Genomic DNA, 11,693 nt, shown 5'->3' on the forward strand with positions numbered 1-11,693 from the left:
TGTTGGTTCTTCAGCTTTTACTGTTGTTGTTGGTACTTCAGCTTTTACTCTTATTGTTGGTTCTTCAGCTTTTACTGTTGTTAATGGTTCTTCAGCTTTTACGCTTGTTGTTGGTTCTTCAGGTTTTACTCTTGTTGTTGGTTCTTCAGCTTTTATTGTTGTTAATGGTTCTTCAGCTTTTACACTTGTTGTTGGTTCTTCAGCTTTTACTCTTGTAAAATCTGAAGAACCATCAACAGTAAAAGCTGAAGAACCAACAACAACAGTAAAAGCTGAAGAACCATCAACAATAGTAAGATCTGAAGAACCAACAACAACAGTAAAAGCTGAAGAACCAACAACAACAGTAAAATCTGAAGAACCATCAAAGTAAAAGTTGAAGAACCAACAACAACAATAAAACCTGAAGAACCGACAACAAGAGTAAAACCTGAAGAACCAACAACAAGAGTAAAAGCTGAACCACCAACAACAAGAGCAAAACCTGAAAAACCAACAACAACAGTAAAAGCTGAAGAACCAACAACAACAGTAAAAGCTGAAGAACCAACAACAGTAAAGTCTGAAGGACCATCAACAATAGTAAAATCTGAAGAACCAACAACGACAGTAAAATCTAAAGAACCAACAACAACAGGAAAAGCTGAAGAACGAACAACAACAGTAAAAGCTGAAGAACGAACAACAACAGTAAAAGCTGAAGAACCAACAACGGTAACGTCTGAAGAACCATCAACAATAGTAAAATCTGAAGAACCAACAACAACAGTAAAATCTGAAGAACCAACAACAACAGTAAAATCTGAAGAAACAACAACAACGGTAAATGCTGAAGAACCAATAACAACAGTAAAAGCTGAAGAACCAACAACGACAGTAAAATCTGAAGAACCATCAACAATAGTAAAATCTGAAGAACCATCAACAGTAAAAGCTGAAGAACCAACAACAACAGTAAAAGCTGAAGAACCAACAACAACAGTAAAAGCTGAAGAACCAACAACAACAGTAAAAGCTGAAGAAGCATTAACAGTAAAATCTGAAGAACCATCAACAACAGTAACAGCTGAAGAACCAACAACAACAGTAAAATCTGAAGAACCATCAACAATAGTAAAATCTGAAGAACCATCAACAGTAAAAGCTGAAGAACCAACAACAACAGTAAAAGCTGAAGAACCAACAACAACAGTAAAAGCTGAAGAAACAACAACAACAGTAAAAGCTGAAGAACCAACAACAACAGTAAAAGCTGAAGAACCAATAACAACAGTAAAAGCTGAAGAACCAACAACAACAGTAAAATCTGAAGAACCAACAACAAGAGTAAAAGCTGAAGAACCAACAACAAGAGTAAAAGCTGAAGAACCATTAACAACAATAAAAGCTGAAGAACCAACAACAAGAGTAAAACCTGAAGAACCAACAACAACAGTAAAAGCTGAAGAACCAACAACGGTAACGTCTGAAGAACCATCAACAATAGTAAAATCTGAAGAACCAACAACAACAGTAAAATCTGAAGAACCAACAACAACAGTAAAAGCTGAAGAACGAACAACAACAGTAAAAGCTGAAGAACGAACAACAACAGTAAAAGCTGAAGAACCAACAACGGTAACGTCTGAAGAACCATCAACAATAGTAAAATCTGAAGAACCAACAACAACAGTAAAATCTGAAGAACCAACAACAACAGTAAAATCTGAAGAACCAACAACAACGGTAAATGCTGAAGAACCAATAACAACAGTAAAAGCTGAAGAACCAACAACGACAGTAAAATCTGAAGAACCATCAACAATAGTAAAATCTGAAGAACCATCAACAGTAAAAGCTGAAGAACCAACAACAACAGTAAAAGCTGAAGAACCATCAACAACAGTAAAAGCTGAAGAACCAACAACAACAGTAAAAGCTGAAGAAGCATTAACAGTAAAATCTGAAGAACCATCAACAACAGTAACAGCTGAAGAACCAACAACAACAGTAAAATCTGAAGAACCATCAACAATAGTAAAATCTGAAGAACCCTCAACAGTAAAAGCTGAAGAACCAAGAACAACAGTAAAATCTGGAGAACCAACAACAACAGTAAAAGCTGAAGAAACAACAACAACAGTAAAATCTGAAGAACCAACAACAACAGTAAAAGCTGAAGAACCAATAACAACAGTAAAAGCTGAAGAACCAACAACAACAGTGAAATCTGGAGAACCAACAACAAGAGTAAAAGCTGAAGAACCAACAACAAGTGTAAAAGCTGAAGAACCATTAACAACAATAAAAGCTGAAGAACCAACAACAAGAGTAAAACCTGAAGAACCAACAACAAGAGTAAAAGCTGAAAAACCATTAACAACAGTAAAAGCTGAAGAACCAACAACAACAGTAAAACATGAAGAACCAAGAACAAGAGTAAAACCTGAAGAACCAACAACAACAGTAAAAGTTGAAGAACCAACAACAACAATAAAATCTGAAGAACCAATAATGGTTCTTCAGATTTTACTGTTGTTGGTTCTTCAGCTTTTACTGTTGTTGTTGGTACTTCAGGTTTTACTGTTGTTGATGGTTCTTCAGATTTTACTGTTAATGCTTCTTCAGCTTTTACTGTTGTTGTTGGTTCTTCAGCTTTTACTGTTGTTGATGTTTTCAGCTTTTACTGTTGTTGTTGGTTCTTCAGCTTTTACTGTTGATGGTTCTTCAGATTTTATTGTTGATGTTTCTTCAGATGGTTCTTAGTATCTTCAGATTTGTTCTGTCGTGTCGGTTCTTCAGCTTTTACTGTTGTTGATGGTTCTTCAGCTTTTACTGTTGTGTTGTTGTTCTTCAGCTTTTACTGTGATGGTTCTTCTTCATTTTTACTATTGGATGGTTCTTCAGCTTTTACTGTTGTTGTTCGTCTTCAGCTGTTACTGTTGTTGATGGTTCTTCAGATTTTACTGTAATGCTTCTTCAGCTTTTACTGTTGTTGTTGGTTCTTCAGCTTTTACTGTTGTTGATGGTTCTTCAGCTTTTACTGTTGTTGTTGGTTCTTCAGCTTCTACTGTTGATGGTTCTTCAGATTTTACTATTGTTGATGGTTCTTCAGATTTTACTGTCGTTGTTGGTTCTTCAGCTTTTACTGTTGTTTTTGGTTCTTCAGCACTTACCGTTGTTGTTGGTTCTCCAGATTTTACTGTTGTTGTTGGTTCTTCAGATTTTACTGTCGTTGTTGGTTCTTCAGATTTTACTATTGTTGATGGTTCTTCAGACGTTACCGTTGTTGGTTCTTCAGCTTTTACTGTTGTTGTTCGTTCTTCAGCTTTTACTGTTGTTGTTCGTTCTTCAGCTTTTACTGTTGTTGTTATATTTTCAGGTTTTGCTCTTGTTGTTGGTTCTTCAGCTTTTACTCTTGTTATTTCAGGTTTTACTCTTGTTCTTGGTTCTTCAGGTTTTACTGTTGTTGTTGGTTCTTCAGCTTTTACTTTGATGGTTCTTCAGATTTTACTATTGTTGATGGTTCTTCAGATTTTACTGTTGTTGTTGGTTCTTCAGCTATTACTGTTGTTGATGTTTCTTCAGATTTTACTGTTATTGGTTCTTCAGCTTTTACTGTTGTTGTTGGTTCTTCAGCTTTTACTGTTGATGGTTCTTCAGATTTTACTATTATTGATGGTTCTTCAGATTTTACTGTCGTTGTTGGTTCTTCAGTTTTACTGTTGTTATTGGTTCTTCAGCATTTACCGTTGTTGTTGGTTCTTCAGATTTTACTATTGTTGATGGTTCTTCAGCTTTTACTGTTGTTGTTGGTTCTTCAGCTTTTACTGTTGATGGTTCTTCAGCTTTTACTGTTGTTGTTGGTTCTTCAGCTTTTACTCTTGTTGTTTCAGGTTTTACTCTTGTTGATGGATCTTCAGCTTTTACTGTTGTTGTTGGTTCTTCAGCTTTTACTTTGATGGTTCTTCAGATTTTACTATTGTTGATGGTTCTTCAGCTTTTACTGTTGTTGTTGGTTCTTCAGCTTTTACTGTTGTTGTTGGTTCTTCAGCTTTTACTGTTGTTGTTGGTTCTTCAGCTTTTACTGTTGTTGTTGGTTCTTCAGCTTTTACTGTTGTTGTTGGTTCTTCAGCTTTTACTGTTGTTGTTGGTTCTTCAGCTTTTACTGTTGTTGTTGGTTCTTCAGCTTTTACTGTTGTTGTTGGTTCTTTCGGTTTTACATTTGTTGTTGGTTCTTCAGCTTTTACTCTTGTTGTTCGTTCTTCAGGTTTTACTGTTGTTGTTGGTTAGTCAGCTTTTACTATTGATGGTTCTTCAGATTTTACTATTGTTGATGGTTCTTCAAATTTTACTGTTGTTGATGGTTCTTCAGCTTTTACTATTGTTAATGGTTCTTCAGATTTTACTGTTGTTATTGGTTCTTAGGCTTTTACCGTTGTTGTTGGTTCTTCAGATTTTACTGTTGTTGTTGGTTCTTCAGATTTTACTGTTGTTGTTGGTTCTTCAGATTTTACTATTGTTGATGGTTCTTCAGACGTTACCGTTGTTGGTTCTTCAGCTTTTACTATTGTTGTTGGTTCTTCAGCCTTTACTGTTGTTTATCGTACTTCAGCTTTTACTGTTGTTGTTGGTTCTTCAGATTTTACTGTTGTTGGTTCTTCAGATTTTACTATTGTTGTTGGTTCTTCAGATTTTACTGTCGTTGTTGGTTCTTCAGCTTTTACTATTTGTTATGGTTCTTCAGCATTTACCGTTGTTGTTGGTTCTTCAGATTTACTGTTGTTGTTGTTCTTCAGATTTTACTGTTGTTGTTGTTCTTCAGATTTACTGTTGTTGGTGGTTCTTCAGATTTTACTGTTGTTGGTTTTCAGATTTTACTATTGTTGTTGTTCTTCAGCTTTACTGTTGTTGTTGGTTCTTCAGATTTTACTGTTGTTGTTGGTTCTTCAGATTTTACTATTGTTGATGTTCTTCAGACTTTACTGTTGTTGGTTCTTCAGCTTTTACTCTTGTTGTTGGTTCTTCAGGTTTTACTGTTGTTGTTGGTTCTTCAGGTTGTACTGTTGTTGTGGTTCTTCAGATTTTACTGTTAATGCTTCTTCAGCTTTTACTATTGTTGTTGGTTCTTCTTCAGCTTTTACTGTTGTTGATGGTTCTTCAGCTTTTACTGTTGTTGTTGGTTCTTCAGCTTTTACTGTTGTTGTTGGTTCTTCAGATTTTGCTGTTGTTGTTGGTTCTTCAGATTTTACTGTTGTTGCTGGTTCTTCAGCTTTTACTGTTGTTGTTGGATCTCTTCAGACGACGTTCCGTTGTTGGTTCTTCAGCTTTTACTGTTGTTGTTCGTTCTTCAGCTTTTACTGTTGTTGTTCGTTCTTCAGCATTTACTGTTGTTGTTGGTTCTTCAGATTTTACTGTTGTTGTTGGTTCTTCAGATTTTACTATTGTTGATTGTTCTTCAGACTTTACTGTTGTTGGTTCTTCAGCTTTTACTGTTGTTTTCGGTTCTTCAGCTTTTACAGTTGTTGTTGGTTTTTCAGGTTTTGCTCTTGTTGTTGGTTCTTCAGCTTTTGCTCTGGTTGTTGGTTCTTCAGGTTTTACTCTTGTTGTTGGTTCTTCAGGTTTTACTGTTGTTGTTGGTTCTTCAGCTTTCACTTTGATGGTTCTTCAGATTTTACTATTGTTGATGGTTCTTCAGATTTTACTGTTGTTGTTGGTTCTTCAGCTGTTACTGTTGTTGATGGTTCTTCAGATTTTACTGTTGTTGGTTCTTCTTCAGCTTTTACTGTTGTTGTTGGTTCTTCAGCTTTTACACTGTTGTTGATGTTCTTCAGCTTTTTACTGTTGTTGTTGGTTTTCAGGTTTTACGTTGTTGTTGGTTCTTCAGCTTTTACTGTTGTTGTTCGTCTCTTCAGCTTTTACTGTTGTTGGTTCGTCTTCAGCATTTACTGTTGTTGTTGGTTCTTCTGTTTTACTGTTGTTGTTGGTTCTTCAGATTTTACTCTTGTTGTTGTTCTTCAGACTTTACTGTTGTTGTTCTTCAGCTTTTGCTGTTGTTTTCGGTTCTTCATATTTTACAGTTGTTGTTGGTTTTTCAAATGTTTTTTTGCTCTTGTTTTTTTGTTCTCAGCTTTTGCTACTGTTGTTGGTTCTTCAGGTTTTACTCTTGTTGTTGGTTCTTCAGGTTTTACTGTTGTTGTTGGTTCTTCAGCTTTTACTGTTGTTAATGGTTCTTCAGCTTTTACTCTTGTTGTTGGTTCTTCAGGTTTTACTCTTGTTGTTGGTTCTTCAGCTTTTATTGTTGTTAATGGTTCTTCAGCTTTTACACTTGTTGTTGGTTCATCACCTTTTACTCTTCTTGTTGGTTCTTCAGATTTTACTTTGATGGTTCTTCAGATTTTACTATTGTTGATGGTTCTTCAGATTTTACTGTTGTTGTTGGTTCTTCAGCTGTTACTGTTGTTGATGGTTCTTCAGATTTTACTGTTATTGGTTCTTCAGCTTTTACTGTTGTTGTTGGTTCTTCAGCTTTTACTGTTGTTGATGGTTCTTCAGCTTTTACTGTTGTTGTTGGTTCTTCAGCTTTTACTGTTGTTGTTGGTTCTTCAGCTTTTACTGTTGTTGTTCGTTCTTCAGCTTTTACTGTTGTTGTTCGTTCTTCAGCATTTACTGTTGTTGTTGGTTCTTCAGATTTTACTGTTGTTGTTGGTTCTTCAGATTTTACTATTGTTGATTGTTCTTCAGACTTTACTGTTGTTGGTTCTTCAGCTTTTGCTGTTGTTTTCGGTTCTTCAGCTTTTACAGTTGTTGTTGGTTTTTCAGGTTTTGCTCTTGTTGTTGGTTCTTCAGCTTTTGCTCTGGTTGTTGGTTCTTCAGGTTTTACTCTTGTTGTTGGTTCTTTAGGTTTTACTGTTGTTGTTGGTTCTTCAGCTTTTACTGTTGTTAATGGTTCTTCAGCTTTTACTCTTGTTGTTGGTTCTTCAGGTTTTACTCTTGTTGTTGGTTCTTCAGCTTTTATTGTTGTTAATGGTTCTTCAGCTTTTACACTTGTTGTTGGTTCATCACCTTTTACTCTTCTTGTTGGTTCTCCAGATTTTACAGTTGTTGTTGGTTCTTCAGCTTTTACTCTTGTTGTTGGTTTTCAGGTTTTACTCTTGTTGTTGGTTCTTCAGCTTTTACTCTTATTGTTGGTTCTCCAGCTTTTACTGTTGTTAATGGTTCTTCAGCTTTTACTCTTGTTGTTGGTTCTTCCTGTTTTACACTTGTTGTTGGTTCTTCAGCTTTTACTCTTGTTGTTCGTTCTTCAGGTTTTACTGTTGTTGTTGGTTAGTCAGCTTTTACTGTTGATGGTTCTTCATATTTTACTATTGTTGATGGTTCTTCAAATGTTACTCTTGTTGTTAGTTCTTCAGCTGTTACTGTTGTTGATGGTTCTTCAGATTTTACTGTTATTGGTTCTTCAGCTTTTACTGTTGTTGATGGTTCTTCAGCTTTTACTGTTGTTGATGGTTCTTCAGCTTTTACTGTTGATGCTTCTCCAGATTTTACTATTGTTGATGGTTCTTCAGATTTTACTGTCGTTGTTGGTACTTCAGCTTTTACTGTTGTTATTGGTTCTTCAGCTTTTACCGTAGTTGTTGGTTCTTCAGATTTTACTGTTGTTGTTGGTTCTTCAGATTTTACTGTTGTTGTTGGTTCTTCAGATTTTACTATTGTTGATGTTTCTTCAGACGTTACCGTTGTTGGTTCCTCAGCTTTTTCTGTTGTTGTTGGATATTCAGATTTTACTGTTGTTGTTGGTTCTTCAGATTTTACTATTGTTGATGGTTCTTCAGACTTTACTGTTGTGGTTCTCAGCTTTTACTGTTGTTGTTGGATATTCAGATTTTACTGTTGTTGTTGGTTCTTCAGCTTTTACTGTTGTTAATGGTTCTTCAGCTGTTTACTCTTGTTGTTGGTTCTTCAGGTTTTACTCTTGTTGTTGGTTCTTCAGCTTTATGTTGTAATGGTTCTTCAGCTTTTACACTTGTTGTTGGTTCATCACCTTTTACTCTTCTTGTTGGTTCTCCAGATTTTACAGTTGTTGTTGGTCTTCAGCTTTTAACTCTTGTTGTTGGTTTTCAGGTTTTACTCTTGTTGTTGGTTGGTTCTTCAGCTTTTACTCTTATGTTGGTTCTCCAGCTTTTACTGTTGTTAATGGTTCTTCAGCTTTTACTATTGTGTTGGTTCTTCTGTTTTACACTTGTTGTTGGTTCTTCAGCTTTTACTCTTGTTGTTCGTTCTTCAGGTTTTACTGTTGTTGTTGGTTAGTCAGCTTTTATGTGATGGTTCTTCATATTTTACTATTGTTGATGGTTCTTCAATGTTACTATTGTTGTTAGTTCTTCAGCTGTTACTGTTGTTGATGGTTCTTCAGATTTTACTGTTATTGGTGTTTCTTCAGCTTTTACTGTGTTGATGGTTCTTCAGCTTTACTGTTGTTGATGGTCTTCAGCTTTTACTGTTGATGCTTATCCCAGATTTTACTATTGTTGATGGTTCTTCAGATTTTACTGTCGTTGTTGGTACTTCAGCTTTTACTGTTGTTATTGGTTCTTCAGCTTTTACCGTAGTTGTTGGTTCTTCAGATTTTACTGTTGTTGTTGGTTCTTCAGATTTTACTGTTGTTGTTGGTTCTTCAGATTTTACTATTGTTGATGTTTCTTCAGACGTTACCGTTGTTGGTTCCTCAGCTTTTTCTGTTGTTGTTGGATATTCAGATTTTACTGTTGTTGTTGGTTCTTCAGATTTTACTATTGTTGATGGTTCTTCAGACTTTACTGTTGTTGGTTCTCCAGCTTTTACTGTTGTTGTTGGATATTCAGATTTTACTGTTGTTGTTGGTTCTTCAGCTTTTACTGTTGTTGTTGGTTCTTCAGATTTTACTGTTGTTTTTGGTTCTTAAGATTTTACTGTTGTTATTGGTTCTTCAGATTTTACTGTTGTTGTTGGTTCTTCAGCTTATACTCTTATTGTTGGTTCTTCAGCTGTTACTGTTGTTGATGGTTCTTCAGATTTTACTGTTAAAGCTTCTTCAGCTTTTACTGTTGTTGTTGGTTCTTCAGCTGTTACTGTTGTTGATGGTTCTTCAGCTTTTACTGTTGTTGTTGGTTCTTGAGCTTTTACTGTTGATGGTTCTTCAGATTTTACTATTGTTGATGGTTCTTAAGATTTTACTGTCGTTGTTGGTTCTTTCGGTTTTACATTTGTTGTTGGTTCTTCAGCTTTTACTCTTGTTGTTCGTTCTTCAGCCTTTACTGTTGTTTATCGTATTTCAGCTTTTACTGTTGTTGTTGGTTCTTCAGATTTTACTGTTGTTGTTGGTTCTTCAGATTTTACTATTATTGATGGTTCTTCAGACTTTACTGTTGCTGGTTCTTCAGCTTTTACTGTTGTTATTGGATATTCAGATTTTACTATTGCTGTTGGTTCTTCAGCTTTTACTCTTGTTGTTGGTTCTTCAGATTTTACTGTTGTTGTTGGTTCTTCAGATTTTACTGTTGTTATTGGTTCTTCAGATTTTACTGTTGTTGTTGGTTCTTCAGCTTTTACTGTTGTTGTTGGTACTTCAGGTTTTACTCTTGTTGTTGGTTCTTCAGCTTTTACTCTTATTGTTGGTTCTTCAGCTTTTACTGTTGTTAATGGTTCTTCAGCTTTTACTCTTGTTGTTGGTTCTCCAGATTTTACTTTTGTTGTTGGTTCTTCAGCTTTTACTGTTGTTATTGGTTCTTCAGATTTTACTATTGTTGATGGTTCTTCAGATTTTACTGTTGTTGTTGGTTTTTAGTTGTTACTGTTGTTGATGGTTCTTCAGATTTTACTGTTAATGCTTCTTCAGCTTTTACTGTTGTTGTTGGTTCTTCAGCTTTTACTGTTGTTGATGGTTCTTCAGCTTTTACTGTTGTTGTTGGTTCTTCAGCTTTTACTGTTGTTGTTGGTTCTTCAGATTTTACTATTGTTGATGGTTCTTCAGATTTTACTGTCGTTGTTGGTTCTTCAGATTCTACTGTTGTTATTGGTTCTTCAGCATTTACCGTTGTTGTTGGTTCTTCAGATTATACTGTTGTTGTTCGTCTTCAGCTTTTTACTGTTGTTGTTGGTTCTTCAGATTTTACTGTTGTTGTTGGTTCTTCAGATTACTTACTTGTTGATGGTTCTTCAGATTTTACTGTTGTTGTTGGTTTTTCGCTGTTACTGTGTTGATGGTTCTTCAGATTTTACTGTTAATGCTTCTTCAGCTTTTTACTGTTGTTGTTGGTTCTTCAGCTTTACTGTTGTTTGATGGGTCTTCAGCTTTTACTGTTATGTTGGTTCTTCAGCTTTTACTGTTGATGGTTCTTCAGATTTTACTATTGTTCATGGTCTTCAGATTTTACTGTCGTGTTGGTTCTTCAGCTTTTACTGTTGTTATTGGTTCTTCAGCATTTACGTTGTTGTGGTTCTTCAGATTTTACTGTTGTTGTTGGTTCTCTCAGATTTTACTGTTGTTGTTGGTTCTTCAGATTTTACTATTGTTGGTGGTTCTTCAGACGTTACCGTTGTTGGTTCTTCAGCTTTTAATGTTGTTCGTTCTTCAGCTTTTACTGTTGTTGTTCGTTCTTCAGCTTTTACTGTTGTTGTTGGTTCTTCAGATTTTACTGTTGTTGTTGGTTCTTCAGATTTTACTATTGTTGATGGTTCTTCAGACTTTACTGTTGTTGGTTCTTCAGCTTTTACTGTTGTTGTTGGTTCTTCAGCTTTTACTGTTGTTGTTGGTTCTTCAGGTTTTACTCTTGTTGTTGGTTCTTCAGGTTTTACTGTTGTTGTTGGTTCTTCAGCTTTTACTTTGATGGTTCTTCAGATTTTACTATTGTTGATGGTTCTTCAGATTTTACTGTTGTTGTTGGTTCTTCAGCTGTTACTGTTGTTGATGGTTCTTCAGATTTTACTGTTATTGGTTCTTCAGCTTTTACTGTTGTTGTTGGTTCTTCAGCTTTTACTGTTGTTGATGGTTCTTCAGCTTTTACTGTTGTTGTTGGTTCTTCAGCTTTTACTGTTGTTGTTGGTTCTTCAGATTTTACTATTGTTGATGGTTCTTCAGATTTTACTGTCGTTGTTGGTTCTTCAGATTCTACTGTTGTTATTGGTTCTTCAGCATTTACCGTTGTTGTTGGTTCTTCAGATTTTACTGTTGTTGTTGGTTCTTCAGATTTTACTGTTGTTGTTGGTTCTTCAGATTTTACTATTGTTGGTGGTTCTTCAGACGTTACCGTTGTTGGTTCTTCAGCTTTTACTGTTGTTGTTCGTTCTTCAGCTTTTACTGTTGTTGTTCGTTCTTCAGCTTTTACTGTTGTTGTTGGTTCTTCAGATTTTACTGTTGTTGTTGGTTCTTCAGATTTTACTATTGTTGATGGTTCTTCAGACTTTACTGTTGTTGGTTCTTCAGCTTTTACTGTTGTTGTTGGTTCTTCAGCTTTTACTGTTGTTGTTGGTTCTTCAGGTTTTACTCTTGTTGTTGGTTCTTCAGGTTTTACTGTTGTTGTTGGTTCTTCAGCTTTTACTTTGATTGTTCTTCAGATTTTACTATTGGTTGATGGGTCTTCAGATTTTACTGTTGGTTGTTGGTTCTTCAGCTGTTATGTTGTTGATGGTTCTTCAGACTTTACTGTTGTTGGTTCTTCAGCTTTACTGTTGTT

This window comes from Octopus sinensis, linkage group LG24 (genome assembly GCF_006345805.1).
Source record: "Octopus sinensis linkage group LG24, ASM634580v1, whole genome shotgun sequence".
NCBI classification, from domain to species: Eukaryota; Metazoa; Mollusca; class Cephalopoda; order Octopoda; family Octopodidae; genus Octopus; species Octopus sinensis.